This window comes from Rattus norvegicus, chromosome X (assembly GCF_036323735.1).
Source record: "Rattus norvegicus strain BN/NHsdMcwi chromosome X, GRCr8, whole genome shotgun sequence".
In the NCBI taxonomy this organism is placed as follows: domain Eukaryota; kingdom Metazoa; phylum Chordata; class Mammalia; order Rodentia; family Muridae; genus Rattus; species Rattus norvegicus.
The window spans coordinates 104641732-104658638 of NC_086039.1; the positions used below are offsets into that span (position 1 = coordinate 104641732).

At 42.8% G+C, this 16907-nt stretch overlaps 1 pseudogene; it reads right to left on the bottom strand.

Annotated features, from left to right (window-relative positions):
- Positions 1-365: 365 nt before the first annotated feature.
- Positions 366-8907, bottom strand: LOC134484210 (igE-binding protein-like; annotated as a pseudogene).
- Positions 8908-16907: the final 8000 nt, after the last annotated feature.

Here is a 16907-nt window from a genome sequence, read left to right on the forward strand (position 1 = left end):
AATTTTTGAAGATAGATAACCAAATTTTAGGGGAGGCCCCTTGTTCAGTGGCCACAAGTGCTTGAGTGATAACAGCCTTGTCACGTTTCTGTTGAGATCTGAGTTTGCAAACCAACCATAGCATGAACACTAATCCACAGCATAGGGCTGCACCAAACAGAGCCACCCCCACCCATTCTCTGAAGTGCTAGAAATCCAAATCCAAAGAGGTAGTGTGAGGGCTAGAGGTAGTTTCCGAGGGATCCATCCGGGAGTCATTTCTAGGCGTCAGAATTCTCTGTGTCAGTCATTCCGGTAGCCAGAATGGGTTGTCTTCTTCCTGCGGGAAAACACAAACCGCTCCCTGGATCTTATTAAAATAGGATCCGGGCCTTTCCATAGACCAGTCAAAACATCTTTCCATTTTACCATCTCTTTTGGTCTATCAGGCTCTGAATATTGACGTTCGGCTGCAGTATGGCCTTGGGCATCAAGATTTAAAAAATTAAGGGTGAAGAGTGCCATGGAAACAGCTACTCTTGGTACTGAGGGTAGAGCCTCCTCGACTCCCCCTTTTTGTTTAATTAAATAGGATTTGAGAGTGCGATGGGCACGTTCTACAATGCCCTGTCCCTGAGGATTATACGGGAGACCAGTCAGATGAGTCACACCCATCTGGTGGCAGAATTGTTGAAATTTTTGAGAAGTATAAGTTGGTCCATTGTCTGTCTTAAGGAGTTTGGGTTTACCCCAAGCACTCCACGCCTCGAGGCAATGTTGAATTGTATGCGAGGCCTTTTCTCCTGTTAGAGGTGTAGCAAACATGATGTCAGAGCATGTATCAATAGAAACATGCAGATACTGAAGTCTTCCAAAAGAAGGGATATGAGTAATATCCATTTGCCAGACCTGTAGCGGTCGGATTCCTCGTGGATTAACTCCCACATGGGGTACAAGCAGGAATTGACCACAATTTTGACATTGGGTAACTATCTCCCTAGCTTCTTTTCTAGTCAAAGCAAATTGGCGGCGTAAAGTTTCAGCCGTCACATGAAATTGTCTGTGAAATTCTTTTGCTATATCTAATTGGGGGGACAAGGCAACTGCAATCACTCTTGTAGCTCGGTCCACTAGGTCATTTCCGCGGGACATTGGACCAGGAAGGCCCGAGTGAGCTCTAATATGTGTTATAAATACAGGGGATCTCCTGTCGAGAAGGGTAGATTGAATTTGTTGAAAAATTTGAGCAGGTTTGCTGGAAGGCCTCACTAATCCAGCCACCTCAAGAACTTTAACTGTATTAACCATGTAGGAGGAATCTGACACAATGTTAAGTGGGCCTGGGAAGGTCTCGAGGACCTCTAGCACCACTAAACATTCCACAATTTGAGGTGAGGTTTCATTATACTGCTTAGATTCTACCTTATTATTGACCACATAAGCACCCACACCAGTTTTTGACCCATCTGTATACACTACAACCCCAGCAACAAGTGGTTTCTGAGACATTATGTGTGGGAACACAATGGCTTGGCTTAAAGCAAATTGTAGGATCGGGTGTTTTGGATAATGATTATCAATCTGTCCAGCAAAGGAAGTAACTAACACTGCCCAAGCATTTGAGGTAGCAGCTAATGTTTGAACCTGAATGGCTGTATGTGGAACTATCAAAGTTTTGGGTTCTTTCCCAAAATGAGTAATAGCTGCCTTCAGCCCGCGGAGTGCAAGCTGAGCAACCGCATCGGGATACCAGTCAATAATCTTAGCAGGAGATGCATTGGGATGGATCCATAATAAAGGCCCATCCTGCCACAAGACAGCTGTTGGTAATTGCATAGTTTTGAAAACACACAAATCAAAAGGCTTGGTTTCATCAATGCGCTGCAATTGAGCATCCTGTAAGGCATTTTCTACAACTTGTAAGGCCTGGTTTGCGGCTGCCATCAATGTTCTCGGAGAGGAGATATGAGAGTCCCCTTCCAAAATATCAAATAAAGGTTTCAACTCAGCAGAGGAAATCTTAAAAATGGTCTCAGCCAATTTATATCTCCCAATAATTTTTGGAAATCATTTAAGTTATGTAAATGAACTCTGTGAATCTCTAATTTCTGAGGAACTTTTTTTCAGGATAAATGACCGATCTCAGAAATGAGCCAATTTCTGTAATTTGAACCTTTTCTGTAGCGACTTGTAGTCCCCATTGTCCCAATGTTTTGATTAAGATGGGATATGAGGTCTGTAAGGTTGTTAAATCTCTATCACACATTAAAATATCATCCATGTAATGAGCCAGAAGCAAAGATGGAAATTGCTTCCTTACAGGTTCAAGGGCTTGTTGCACATATAGTTGGCACATAGTGGGGCTATTGGCCATGCCTTGAGGCAGGACCTTCCACTGAAATCTCTTATCAGGTTCAAGATGATTAATAGCTGGTATAGTAAATGCAAACCTCTGTCTGTCTTGTGGACACAAGGGGATGGAAAAGAGACAGTCCTTAATGTCTATAATTATTATCTTCCATTGCTTAGGTAAGGCGGAGAGTAAGGGTAGGCCTCGTTGGATCGAGCCAAATAAACGCATCTGTGCATTAATGGCTCTCAAATCATGGAGAAATCTCCATTTTCCTGACTTTTTCTTTATCACAAAAATAGGAGTATTCCATGGTGAAATGGACGGTTCTAAATGACCAAGCTGTAATTGTTCATTAACCAATTTAGTGGCAGCTTCTAATTTTTCAGAGGATAGATGCCATTGAGGAACCCATTTTGCCTCCTCTGTGAGCCAGGGTATGGGCATAGAACCCTCAATGGCACCTAGGAAAAACCCAGGCCCTGCCTTCCTATATTACCTTCTTGTGGGACCGGTTCTAATTTTCCTTGTTCCTTTCTTCCTAATCCCTTCCCTTCCTCATAGCCCATTCTCTTCATAATCTCGACAGCTTGTCGAGAGTACTCGTTCGTCAATGTCAGTCCTAGACCCTGTAAGACATCCCTCCCGCAATGGTTAACAGGAAGAGGTAGGACATAAGGAATAAACTTTCCTGATTGGACTTCTGGAGCATGCCAGATCAAGGAGCGTGAGCTGATAGTGGGGCTGGCCTCATACCCTAGTCCTTTTAAGGAATGGGATGATTGAGTGACAGGCCATGCCTTAGGCCACCAACTAGAGGAGATAATGCTCTTATCAGCCCCTGTATCTAGAATTCCCGTAAAAGTTTTCCCTTCTACATTCAACTCTAAAGAGGGTCTGGAATTAAGGTCCATCATTAAATAAGCAGAATCAGTCCCGGAAGAGTCAAACTTCGCGGTGCCTCTAGGGACCCCGGAAGAAGGAAAATGATCATGTAAGCTTGGAAGAATAATCAACTGAGCAATCCTGTCACCTGAGGAGATGGAAAAAACGCCTTGAGGGCAAGAGCAGAGAACTTGAAGTTCTCCTGTGTTATCTTGATCTATCATTCCAGGGTGAACAATAAGTCCCTTTAAGGTTAAGGAGGATCGAACCATAATAAGGCCGACACTTCCCACGGGTAGGGGGCCTTTGTAGTCAGTGTGGACAGGTTGCACACCCATCAGTGGCATTAATATGAATTGGGTGGTGGAACAGAGGTCCACTCCTGCTGAGCCTTTTGTGGCTCTGTGAACTGTGGTGTCCGTCTGTTGTGAGCTGGAGACCCATATGTTTTGGGGCCCTGAGACTTGGGGCCCAGATATCCGTTTTTTGGAGTGTTTTCACCCCCTTCTGTCTGGGGAGGCCCAGGCTGAATAAGCCTGCCTCTGATATCTTTAACTGAGCGACACTCACTAGCCCAATGATAGCCTTTCCCACACTTAGTACACAGTCCTGGTGCTCTCTTCTTTGTGAGGGCCTGACACTCCTTTTTCAGATGTCCTGGTTTGCCACAGTTATAGCAGACCCTGCGATCACCTGTACCCGAGCACTTTTGGCCCTGTAGGATAGCAGCCACGAGGCCGGCATTAGTAAGCGGGCCTCCAAGTTCTCGGCAAACTCTCAGCCAGTCCTGTAATCCTTTGCTCTTCCTAGGTGTAATAGCTGCTCTGCATTCCTGTGTGGCTTGCTCATAGACCAACTGTTCCACTAAAGGCATTGCCTGTTCAGGGTCTCCAAAGATCCTGCCTGCTGCCTCTGTCATCCTAGCCACGATGTCTGAGAATGGCTCCTGGGGGCCTTGTATAATTCTCGTTAAGTGTCCCATAGACTCTCCCTTCTTGGAAAGTGCCTTCCACGCCTTAACGGCGGCAGCGGAGATTTGAGCGTATGCTCCCCTGTTATAGTTTGTTTGATTATTGGCATACTGCCCTTGTCCTGTTAGCAGATCAAGTCTCTCTGATCGCCTTCAGCAATGGCATTGACTTTGGCCTGTGCCTGAGAGGCGTCATACCACAAGGCTTTCCATTCCACGTATTGTCCCATATTAGGGAGCGCAGCCTTCACTGTTGTCTGTCAGTCTCCTGGAGTCATGGCCAGAGTGGCAAGCCTCTCGACTTGAGCAATAGTAAAATTGGCACTAACTCCATAGTTACGGACCGACTCGGCAAGTTCCTTAATTTGAACATATTCTACTGGTGCGTGAACACGGCCTCCATTGGCGGCCTCAAACACCGGAAATGCCTGCTGTATCTTTTTCTGTTCCTCTTTAGTGAGGAAGGAATCTGAGTGAAATCTCTCCATATAAGATGGAGGGGCGCTGGGGCTTATAGGCCGGGAAACCGCATGGTTTCCACCTCCCACTTCTTTTTCTTTACCCAAGCTGTTTGCTCGTTGTTCATCTGGGTAGTATCCTTCTTCTTCATAGCGAGCTGCCTCATCTTCTAAATCCTCTTCCTCAGAGGAGCTAAGCTCCTCTGTCTCTGAGCTATCAAGCTCTGAAGCCTTTAATTCTTTTACCGAATAAAGACTTCTCCTTTTCAAGACCTTTTTCTCCCTTCTCTCTTTTATCTCTCCCGGGGCGTTTTTCCCCCAATCTCTCGCCTCCACATATCTGAAGTCTTTAGAGGGGACTGTCTGCTTATTTTTATCTTTTCTCCTTGAGCTCTTTAACTTTTTACCCCACCCTGTTTCTGACATGCCGTCTTGCACTTCCCCAGTGCTCTCTGCTTTGCTATTACAGCTGGGCAGCTCCCATGCGACCTCTGACGCTGTCTGGCAGCGGCTAAAAACTCAAAGGTCAATAGAGAAAGCATGAGGGCTGCTAAAACGATAACAAAAACTTCCGCCATATCTAGCAGGGGAGTGAAGTGGAACAGGTCAAGACTAAGCATGTCTCTCAGGGCCTTACCCACGTCCTGCAGCTTTTTTGGATTCTCTCAGCGGACGGAGGACCTCGTCTCTCTCGGCGCCTGGCGATGGTGTGGCGTCCCGGGTTTCGGCACCAAATGTCCCGCGTGACCCCAGCAAGAATACATGGGGACACACGAATCCTTACTGCAGCTAAACGTTTATTGAATCTTTAAAGACAGAGAGGCCCGGGGCGCCGGCATGGCACGGCTTATATACACCCTACCGCGGCACATCCACACCTGATTGGTCCCTTACCCATGATCTCATTAGGCACGCCCCGGAGTGGGCAAAGACCTGGCACGAAGGCACTCTTGCACATGCGCACACAGTTAACTTCCTGAAAGGAAGTCGGCTGGTGCGGCGGAGGCCACCGCCATTTTGTAATGGCAAAGCTATCTCGCCCTTCCACGTGGGGCGCAGTGGAAGCCAGCGCCATCTTGTGGTGGCAAATGTTATTGCGGCCCTCTACACAGTAACTGCTCTAAAAGTTAATATTTGGATGGGAATGAAAGTTGGCGGTAGAGAGACCACTTGGCAGACATTTGGAAGATCTGTGGTCTGATATCCCACACACAAACAGAAGTCAATTAAAAAACCAACTGCAAACGATAAGTACTGCACTATATACGACTTCAAAACCAACGGCCAATAAAGTAGATTTCCTGTGTCTGGGGGAAATTTCTCAGTGTCAGAGCCTAGGTTTTCTATGGGTTAGATCCTAGTTCATTCTCAAGACCCCAAAATTAGTACAGTGATATTCTCAGCCCAGTAGAAGATTTTCTGCAACTATGTGTATGAATTACGAACTTACAAACACAGGGACATAACTGAACCCAAATGACCATATATATGGATCATGTTAAAATGTATGTGAGGTACCAGTTACGATGGTGCCTGGCACTGCATCTGATGTCCTACAATGTATCCCCAGGACCCACATGACCTAAGTAGAGGAACACTCCTACAAGTTGTCCTCTGGCATTGACATGTTAAGCAAACATATACATATATGGAAAGAATATAAATGGTATAACTTATTAGAAACAAGACAATCTTATTACCTATTGAAATAGAATATAATACTAATCCTTTACAAGACATATACCTTATTTAAAGGCATACAAATAATATCTTGAACACGTGTACCTAAGTATAAGTAGAAATTGGGGGGAGGTATGACATTAATGTTATAGGGAAAACTAAAATCAAAGTGCAATAAAAGTGTTTGAGCAAACAGTAATGCAGGTCTAAATTCACTAGGAAAATGTTGGACATTCATGCCTACGTTCTAGTCATGCAACAGAGCATCGACTGAAGCAAAAATACAAGAAAGATAAGAAAAAGATATGAGAAGTGATTAAAGATGGTGGATGAAATTAACATGCTTTTCTGAATGCAAAACCAAGTGTGGGGAAATAATTCAACAATGAAAAGACCTGCATAATGTAACCTCAAGGGCAATCCCATAGGAAGACATAGAGAACTCCATTGTGATACAAGGTAACAATTTCAATATGGACATGGAACTTGTGTGATGACTGACTCCATGTGAGGCTAGTAGATCTTGGACACCAATGAGAATACAAATTAAGATTGTGGAGAATGTGAACATTGACGAAAACAGGCAGTTTATAGTCTGAGGCTAGAGTATTCCTACTATTGTTTTGAGACAAAGTCTCCTGTGCGGTCCTGACAGGCCTGGTTGAAGTCCTAGAGATGCAAGTGTTTCTGCCTCCCATCCGCTGAGGTCTTAATGGCCTGTGCTGCCATGCCTGGCATAATTGAGCTATTTGTGCTCACATGCACTGTATTAATACTTCTTCTGTTGCAGTGATAAAATGATGTAGTGGACACAAACTAACAGGGAAGCATTTGTCTTACACTCACTTTGGTAGGAATAGACACTATAAAATAGGGAGGACAAGGAAGGTCGCAGGTGTGTGAGCAAGAGCAGGAACGTGACTGAGCACATTTGCATCGACACTCAAGAAGCACAGAGAACACCAGTGCATTGAGGCTATAAATGCCAATGCTCACCCAAGTGATGTAATTGCTCCAGCTAGGTTCTTTCTGCTAAAAGTTCCTCCCCTCCAACAGAGCACCACCAAGCCACTATGTTTATGATTTCCGTGACTTCAGCATTAAGATTTAGATGCACTCTCTTTTCCCATGCAAATCCTACAAATTCTTAGAAGAAATTGGAAAGCAAATTAGCACGCTAATTAACCATTTCTATAGAAATAAAAAGGGCCCAAATTATATCATGAAGGAAATGTAGAAACAATGCTACTTGATGTGAAAACACATTATGTACCTACAGTAGTGAGAGAGTGTGCTACATTGTCAAGATAAACAAGTACCTAGGTATGCTGGGATAAGCCCCAAATCCCAGCATTGGGAATCAGATGGAGGAGAGTCAGGACTTCAATGTCTTCGTTGGTTATATAGTGAGGTCCTGCAAGTGTGGAGTACACGACACCGACACCCACCATCTCAAAGAAGCAAAAGACACAAATATCAAATGAATACACAGAGTCCAGACACATTCTCACAAACACATGGGCGGCTGATTTCTTTAATGGTAGCCCCTAGCCTTGAGCCTCAAGTGCACCTCCCCTTATCTTTCCATGCCTCAGCAGTCCAGGAGACCCTGAACAGCCTTGTCTCTGCCTGCCAGGCAGACTTTATCCCTCTTTTGTTCCCTCTGCTTCAGAGAGGTGGCAAATGGCTCCAGACACTGTATAGACCAGACTGCTACACATGTACGCTCGTCTCGTCGCAGTGTCCTAAGTTTGGGAGTTAAGACCTCTGCTGTGGTGCCTATTTCCTCAGACAGCGGATGGTCAGGAAACATAATGGAAAGTACAATCAGCACATCTGAGAGTAGGACTTACTGGAGTGTCATCATGGTTTGGCTGGTAAAACATTTGTTGCTCTGGAGAAAGGAGAGAATCATCTCCCAAGGATTGTTCTCTGATATCCACACATGGCTGGTTTGCTAATGTCCTTAGTGTCCTATGTTACTGTAACTGATAACTCTAGCTCTTTCTCTAAGACTTAAATTACACTTATTGATGAATGTATGTGGCCAGTAAAGAACAAAGTTACCCATTATGTTTCCCAGGAACGTTCTCAAACAAAGCCCCTTGAAATGGCTGAAGGAATCGCTGCTCACCTTCTGAGTATTGGTTTGGAAAATGAAGTGTTCCTTTCGTGCTCTAGTTTTAAATGTTTGTTTCCTGCCTAATGGCTCCATTAGGAAAGTTGTGGAAACTTAAACAGAACTGTAGGAGAAAGTAGTTCCCTTCAGATTCTTCTGAGGGAATATATTACCCTACAGGGCTCTGAGATTCCTGTAGGCATGTGAGAACGCCTCTACTCTGACAGGCGTTCCCGCTCATATGTTATACTGTAGTTGTGTGTGTGTTTGTGTGTGTGTGTGTGTACATACATATATACATACATAGATACTCAGGTCAGGAATGGTTGCATCTGTCTTCCCTCCCTCAGAGAAATTCAAGTGCTCACCTCTGGGAACCCATAAGCTTGGCTATAGAGAATGCTCCTATCACTACATCACCTAAGTAGCCATTGAAAACTGAGTCCACAAAGTCGTTGGTTTCCATGGCAACCACAACGCTCCACTTCTCTGTTCAGTAACTAGGAACATTCCCCCTAATCCTCCCTTCTTTTCTCTCAAAGCAGAACTCATTGACCCTTGCTATCTGTCACCTGAGAAAGCCACCCACTAGGGAAACTGCCACCAGCTTGAAAGCAGAGCTTCACTCAAGTTCAGAACAAAACTATCCTGGACTCACATCCACGCTGTACTCATGAGATTATTGAGACCTCAAGGAAATAATTGGATTATAGATGAACATTGTCCTTATCATCATAGATGAACTCTTTAACCAGTAATTACATATGCATACATGCTCTCCTAGCATAAAATTAAAGCCTGGATACCTTGTGAAGAAACAAAACCAGAACACAAAAAGGACCCCAAGATGCTTGGAGTGGAACCCAGGCCCACTAGAACACAAGGCAGTTTCTCTACCACTGAGCTACATCCTCAAGGGCACAAGTTATCCCATCACAGTCCATATAAACGTAGGGAGACTGAAGCAACATGGCTACAGCTACAGGGAGCTCAACACTCTTACAACAGGCCGGGATCTGCATCTCTTCACTGCCTGCAATTAATAATTTCAAATCAAGTGCTGCTATGGGATTTTTCTCTTATTTCTTTTATGAAAAAAGAAAATATACTCAACAAAAACAAATAGTATTAAGAACAAGAAATCTTTTTTTAAAACAATTAGAAAAACGTTTACAGAAAAATGAGAACAGGTACAAAAGGATAGGCCAATGTAAGGAACACTCTCCAGGTTCAGACCTGCTCACTTCAAACTTACCAATTACCTTAAAAATCCACCCCCTCACTCTATCCCCCACTGACACGAAGAACTGAGTTTTGGGCTTTGCCTGTTTCTGGTTACTCCTCATAGTTATATAATGGCTTAGTACTGGTTTTGTAAAGTCTTTATTTTTCTGGACTCAGGGTATACTGGCTCACTTAAGGACCTCTTGCCTACTTTTGCTCTGACTGCCTCCCTCTGTGTGATCCTTTGTGGTCCATACTGGGTGTAAGTCACAGGACCTTGTATGTTCTACACAAATGTTGTAAAACTGAGCTACATTTCCAGCCTCCCTGTGTAACTTTTACACCAGAGAGAACAGGATTCCCCCTCCCGGTCACCGACATACTTATGACTCTTTTATGTACCTTATCTATGTCTCATTTTACACATAAAAAGGCAATGTTCATTCCCTGGGGTGTGAAATGGTTCCTCATTGAGAATGTATGTGTTCTACACACAGCCCTTTATTGGTGTATAAACTTGTATGCAAGCACTTTATTTGACCTAATACTAGGTGTTAGAGTTCATAACTATTAAAATCTTCACCTCATCGAATAAGTAGAGATATTAATGATTATTCCTATCAACACAAATATTTATGTAATGTTTTGATATCTAGGCTTGCTTCAAATTTAACTCAGATTTACAGTACAGCTGAACAGTACCTGTGCTTTATTTTCTGTATAAAATAAAACTCAAACTTTTAAAAATAAAAGAAATCATAAGTTCTTCAAAACATGGCAGACCCACAATGAATTGTCAGTATCATGTCAAATTAATAATAATGAGTGACTGCAGGGTATGTCCGGTCTGGCATAGGTTGGGAAGATGGCATTGAGAGTTTGCGTAGAGTGAGGCTGCGGCTGTGGTCATGAATGGGTGCCTCCAGTGAGCTTCGGTTACTGACATGTCTGAGACTCAGACTCTGGGGCTCCCTGACACGGGTTGAAGTTATTTCTTCAGCAAGCAAATGTGAGTTTGGAAAAGCACCGAGGAAGGATGTACCTTGAAGATCAAACACAGGGTCAAGGGGAGAAACATAGAAGAGAAGTGCCTAGATCCTGCCTTTGAAGGGAACAGAATTTTATCCTTCCCAGTATCCTCCCTTATTTCTCTCAAAGCACACCTCATCCTTCCTTGACATCGTTCACCCGAGAAAGCATACCCACTAGGAAACTGCCAGCAGCATGAAGGCAGAAGCTGTGAGGAAACTTAATCCCAGAGCGATGACCACGCTGTACTCCCCAGACTAAGAGGTCTCCATGGGAACGTCTTCAAGGTTAGAGTGGAATATTGTTGTCACGGTTATAGATGAGCACTTTGTTATAGATGAGCACTTTGACCATACGCCCCAGACTACGGAGGTCTTTACCGACACGTCTTCTAGATCCTGTGTAGAAACTGATCCTGAAGAGAAAAAGCAAAAGCTTGGAGAGGCCGGGAATCAATCCCGGGACAACATACATGCAAGGTATGCGCTCTACCACTGAGCTACAACTCAAAGCTCCCTAGAAACCCATTTTCCAGACTATATGAATTCACAACAACACAAGCTACTTTTATACTGCCTGAAGATATTTATATCACACATTGGTATATCATGATCAGCAATTTTTATGTCATCATTTCTATGAGAAAAGAATCAATTTCCAATGCAAACAAAACAAGAACAAGAACCAGAAGAAATTTCGTGCTCTGCAAAACATGGCAGACCCACATCACTTGAAAATATTGTGCTAAATTCATTAGAATGTGCTTCTGAAGGATTAGGAACATCAGGCAATATTGAAGCAGGGATTGGGTAGATGGCATTCTGAGGTTGGGTACAGCGAGTCTACGGTTGCCTTTAGTCTTCTGGGCCTCCCTTCTATGGAGCCTACCAGGAACTCTCTCAGACCCAGGCTCTGCGCCTGCCCAAATCCGGGTATAAATTTTATCTTAGGCAACATTCTACATTTACAAATGTTCTGAGGAAGGAAGAACCTTGAAGATCAAACGCAGGGTCAAGTGAAGAAGCATACAAGAGAAGTACCTTGATCCAGCCTCTGAAGGAAACAGGAAACAGTTGTTTTTTTTTTTTTTTTATCATTAGGTCTAGCTTATATCAACTCGACAGAAGGCTTTAATTCCACTATAGAGGTCACAGGCTGTGCATTTGAATCAGCTATAGTTAGCTATTTGAATCACCGAAATCCAGGGTACAGAGTAATGTTGATGACATAAAAGTTAATGGGTGGACAGCATACGCCCACAAAACAAAGTAGACATCAGAAAGGAGATCCACAAGTGGTGTAATAGCCTAGGTGGTGGCCAGAAGCAGGTGACAGGCATCCTAATCACCACATCTCTCTCATTCTGCTTATGGACACCCTGCATTCCCTGCATCTGACCATGCACATATTCTGTACACACAACCCAGCCTCAGAAGTCCTTTGGTCTCCAAGTTTCTGTCCACAATTTCTCCTTATTCCTCACGGCACAAATATGTCTGTTTTGTGCAGCTTCTCATCCAGCATCGAGAACATTCTGGGTCAAGAACAAGTTGTACCCATGTTCATGTCTTCCGTTGTTATTTTCAATTTTGTCAGTTATGTGTGTAAAGTTGCTACATTAAAATCAGGACCTTTCCTTGGTGCTTGGGAGCAGTCATGGCAATTCTTGCTGCAATTTGCACCACGATTCCAGACCGGAGGCTCCTTATCATCTTCCTCCGCGTTTTTGCCTTCATGGCAGGCAATGCCTTAAAAGTAATAATTGTCTTGGAACCAGCAGTGATGTTCCTGAGCTGGATAATTTTTTATACGATATATTTCTTTATTTACATTTCAAATTATCCCCTTGCCCGTTGTTCTTTCCTTAAACACCCTCTGCCCTCCCTTGTCCCCCTTCCCCTTCCTCTTCCCCATAAGGGTGTTTCCCTCCCTTCCAGCCAGCTTACCACTCCTCCAATGTTCCCCTGCACTGGGGGTCCAACCTTCGCAGGACCAAGGGTTTCCCCTTCCACTAGTGAACCAACAAGGCTATTCTCTGCTACATATGCATTTGGAGCCTTGGGTCAGTCTGTGTATAGTCTTTGGGTAGTGGTTTAGTCCCTGGTAGCCTTGGTTGGTTGGCATTGTTGTTCTTATGGGGTTTCAAGCCCCTTTAGCGCTTTCAATCCTTTCTCTAATTCCTCCCATGGGGATCCCCCCTTCTCAGTTCAATGGTTTGCTGCTAGCATTCACCTCTGTATTTGACATGTTCTGGTTGTGTCTCTCAAGAGACATCTCTCTCCGGTTCCTGTCGGCCTGCACTTCTTTGGTTCATCCATCTTAACTAGTTTTGGTGACTGTATATATATGGGCCACATGTGGGGCAGGGTGTGAATGGCCATTCCTTCAATCTCTGCTATAAACCTTGCCGCCACCTCCCCTCCTATGAATATTTTTGTTCCCCCTTTTAAGAAGGAGTGAATCATCTGCACTTTGGTCATACTTCTTCTTGAGCTTCATGTGGTCTGTGGATTGTATTTTGGGTAATTTGAGTTTTGGGCTAAAATCCACTTATCAGTGACTTCATACCATGTGTGCTTTTCTGTGATTGGATTACCTCACTCAGGATGGTACTTTCTAGTTCCATCATTTTCCTATGCATTTCATGAAGTCATTGTTTTTGATAGCTGAGTAGTACTCCATTGTGTAGATGTAACACATTTTCTGTATCCATTCCTCTGTTGAAGGGCATCTGGGTTCTTTCCAGCTTCTGGCTATTATAAATAAGGCTGCTATGAACATACTGGAGCATGTGTCTTTGTTGTATGTTGGAGCATTTTTGGGTATATGCCCAAGAGTGGTATAGCTGGGTCCTCAGGTACTTTAATGTCCAATCTTCTGAGGAACCTCTAGACTGATTTCCAGAGTGGTTGTACCAGTTTGCAATCCCACCAACAATGGAGGAATGTTCCTTTTTCTCCACATTCTTGCCAGCATCTGCTGTTAACTGAGTTTTTGATCTTAGCTATTCTGACTGATTCGAGGTGGATCTCAGGGTTATTTTGATTTGCATTTCCCTGATGACTAAGGAGGTTGAGCATTTCTTTAGGTGCTTCTCAGCCATTCGATAGTTCTCAGCTGAGAATTCTTTGTTTAGCTCTGTCCCCCATTTTTTAAATATGGTTAATTGGCTCTTTAGAGTGTAATGTCTTCAGTTCTTTGTATGTTTTGCATATTAGCCCTCTATCGGACGTAGGATTGGTAAAGATCTTTTCCCAATCTTTTGGTTGCCATTTTGTTCTACCGTCCTTCTGTAAGCCTTTGCCTTACAGAAGCTTTGCAGTTTTATGAGATCACATTTGTCCACTTGTGATCTTAGAACATAAGCCATTGGTGTTTTGTTCAGGAAATTTGCTTCTATGAAGATCTGATAGAATTCTGCACTGAACCCTTCTGGTCCTGGGGTCTCTTTGGTTGGGAGACTTTTAGTAACTTCTTCTATTTCTTTAAGTGTTATGGAAATGTTTATGTGGGTTATCTAATCTGGATTTAACTTTGGAACCTGGTATCTGTCTAGAGAATTGTCCATTTCATCCAGATTTTCTAGTTTTGTCGAGTATAAGCTTTTTCAGTAGGTTCTGATGATTTTTTTAAAATTTTCTCAGATTTAGTTGTTAAGTCTTTCTTTTCATTTCTTATTTTGCTAATTTGGATACTCTCTCTGTGCCCTCTGGTTAGTTGGGCTAACAATTGTTCTATCTTGTTCTTTTTGTTTCTACATGGTTGATTTCAGCCCTGAGTTTGATTATTTCTTGCCCTCTACTACTCTTGGGTGTATTTGCTTTTTTTTTTGTTCTAGAGCTTTTAGGTGTGCTGTCAAACTGCTAGTGTATACGCTCCCGTTTCTTTTTGGAGGCATTCAGAGCCATGAACTTTCCTCTTACCACTACTTTCATTGTGTCCCATATATTTTGGCATGTTGTACCTTCATTTTAATTAAATTTTAAAACTTGAATTGCTTTTTTTCTTTCTCGATCAAGTTATCATTGAGTAGAGGGTTGCTCAACTTCAATATGTATGTGGTCTTTCTGTCCTTTTTTGTTATTGAAGACCAGCCTTAGTTGTGTTGGTCTGAAAACATTCATGGAATACTTTCAATCTTATTCTTTTTCTTGTGGCCTGTATTGTGACTGATTCTATGGTCACTTTTGGAGCAGATTTCTTGAGGTGCTGACAAAAAGGGTTATTCTTATGTTTTAGGATGGAATGTTCTATAGAATTTCTTTTCTGGTCCATCTTTGCAGGTCTATAGGTTTCATATATGTTTATGCGCATCTCTTGCTTTAGGCTATGGAAGTTTTTGGCTATAAATTTGTTGAAGATATTTCCTGGCCTGTTAAGTTGGGAATCTTCACTCTCTTCTATACCTATTATCCTTAGGTTTGATCTTTTCATTGTATCCTGGATTTCCTGAATGTCTTGGGCTAGGAACTTTTTGCATTTTACATTTTCTTTGATGATTGTGTCAATGTTTTGTATGGTATCTTCTGCCCCTGAGATTCTCTCTTTTATCTCTTGTATTCTGTTGGTGATACTTGTGTCTATGACTCTGAATATCTTCCCTAGGTTTTCTATCTCCAGTGTTGTCTCACTTTGTGCTGTCTTTATTGTTTCTATTTCAATTTTTAAATCTTGCGTGGTTTTCCTCCAGTCCTTCACCTGCTTGGTTGTGTTTTCCTGTAATTCTTTAAGGGATTTTTGTGTTTTCACTTTAAGGGCTTTTACTTGTTTACCTGTGTTGTTCTGTATTTCTTTAAGGAGTTATTTATGTTCTTCTTAATATCCTCAATCATCATCATAATATGTGATTTTAAATACAAGTCTTGCTTTTGCTGTGTGTTGGAATATCCAGTATTTGCTGTGGTGGGAGAACTGGGATCTGATGATGCTAAGTAGTCTTGGTTTCTGTAGCTTAGTTAAATCACTTATTGCTATGATATTTTTAGTGCTATAATTGTGTTGCTGCTTCTTCAGTGATGATATGATGTTTGGTACATTGCTTATTTATTCTCCATACAGATTTGTATCAGTATCAGAATACCCATGTTTCCCTACAGTGTTCTCCTCTCAACTTGCCATTCTACATTTTGATGCTAAGTCCATACAGGTATTGGCCAGGTTTGACCCCTTCCTCTGGAGAATTCCATCATTCTGAACAATGCATTCTGGGTCTGTGTATGGAAAGCAACTAATGACACCCACCTCAAAGGACCACATTGAGGGCTTGAAGAGGCAGAATCCAAAAGATTGTGCTGTGTGTGTCTAGAATGGCAAACTCCCCTTGCCCATCTCATGTTGTCATTGTGATGTCTCTGGCATGGATGTAATGGCATGAGTGCACACAGGACTAAGGGCCTCTCCTCCCATTGCTGCCAGAGAATGCAATCCTGTGCTCCAACTAAGATTGGAGCTATGGTTCTTCTTTGCACCTTTTATTAGTCTCCTTTCTGATGAGTGCTTCCCTTTTGTGGCCAGAAGTTCTCCAAACAGTTAGCTTTTATATCATCAACATAACTCTATATCCTGGACTGCAGTGATTCAAACTGCCAAATAGCAGCCAATGCAAATACACAGCCTGTGAACTCGTTAGTGAAAAAAAATGCCTTCACTAGAGTTGTTAATAGGTAAGAGGAAGGTTAAAATTCTGTTTCCTTCAGAGGCAAGATAGAGACACTTCTCTTCTATTTTTCTCCCCTTGACCCAGTGTTTGATCTTCAAGGTTCATCCTTCCTCGGTGCTTTTCCAAATCCACATTTACTTGCTCAAGAAATAACTTCAACCCTTGTCAGGGAGACCCAGAGTCCGAGTCTCAGACATGTCAGTAACCGAAGCCCACTGGAGGCACACATTCATGACCACAGCCCCAGCCTCACTCTAACCAAACTCTCAATGCCATCTTCCCAACCTATGCCAGACCGGACATACCCTGCAGTCACTCATTATTATTAATTTGACATGATACTGACAATTCACTGTGGGTCTGCCATGTTTTGAAGAGCTAAAGATTGCTGTTTTTTTCCCCAAAAGTTTGAGTTTTATATTACACGGAACATAAAACACAGGTACTCCTCAGCTGTACTATAAATCTGAGTTAAATTTTAAGCAAGCCTAGATATCAAAATATTACATAAAATGTGTTGATAGGAAGAGTTGTATTAATATCTCTACTTATCC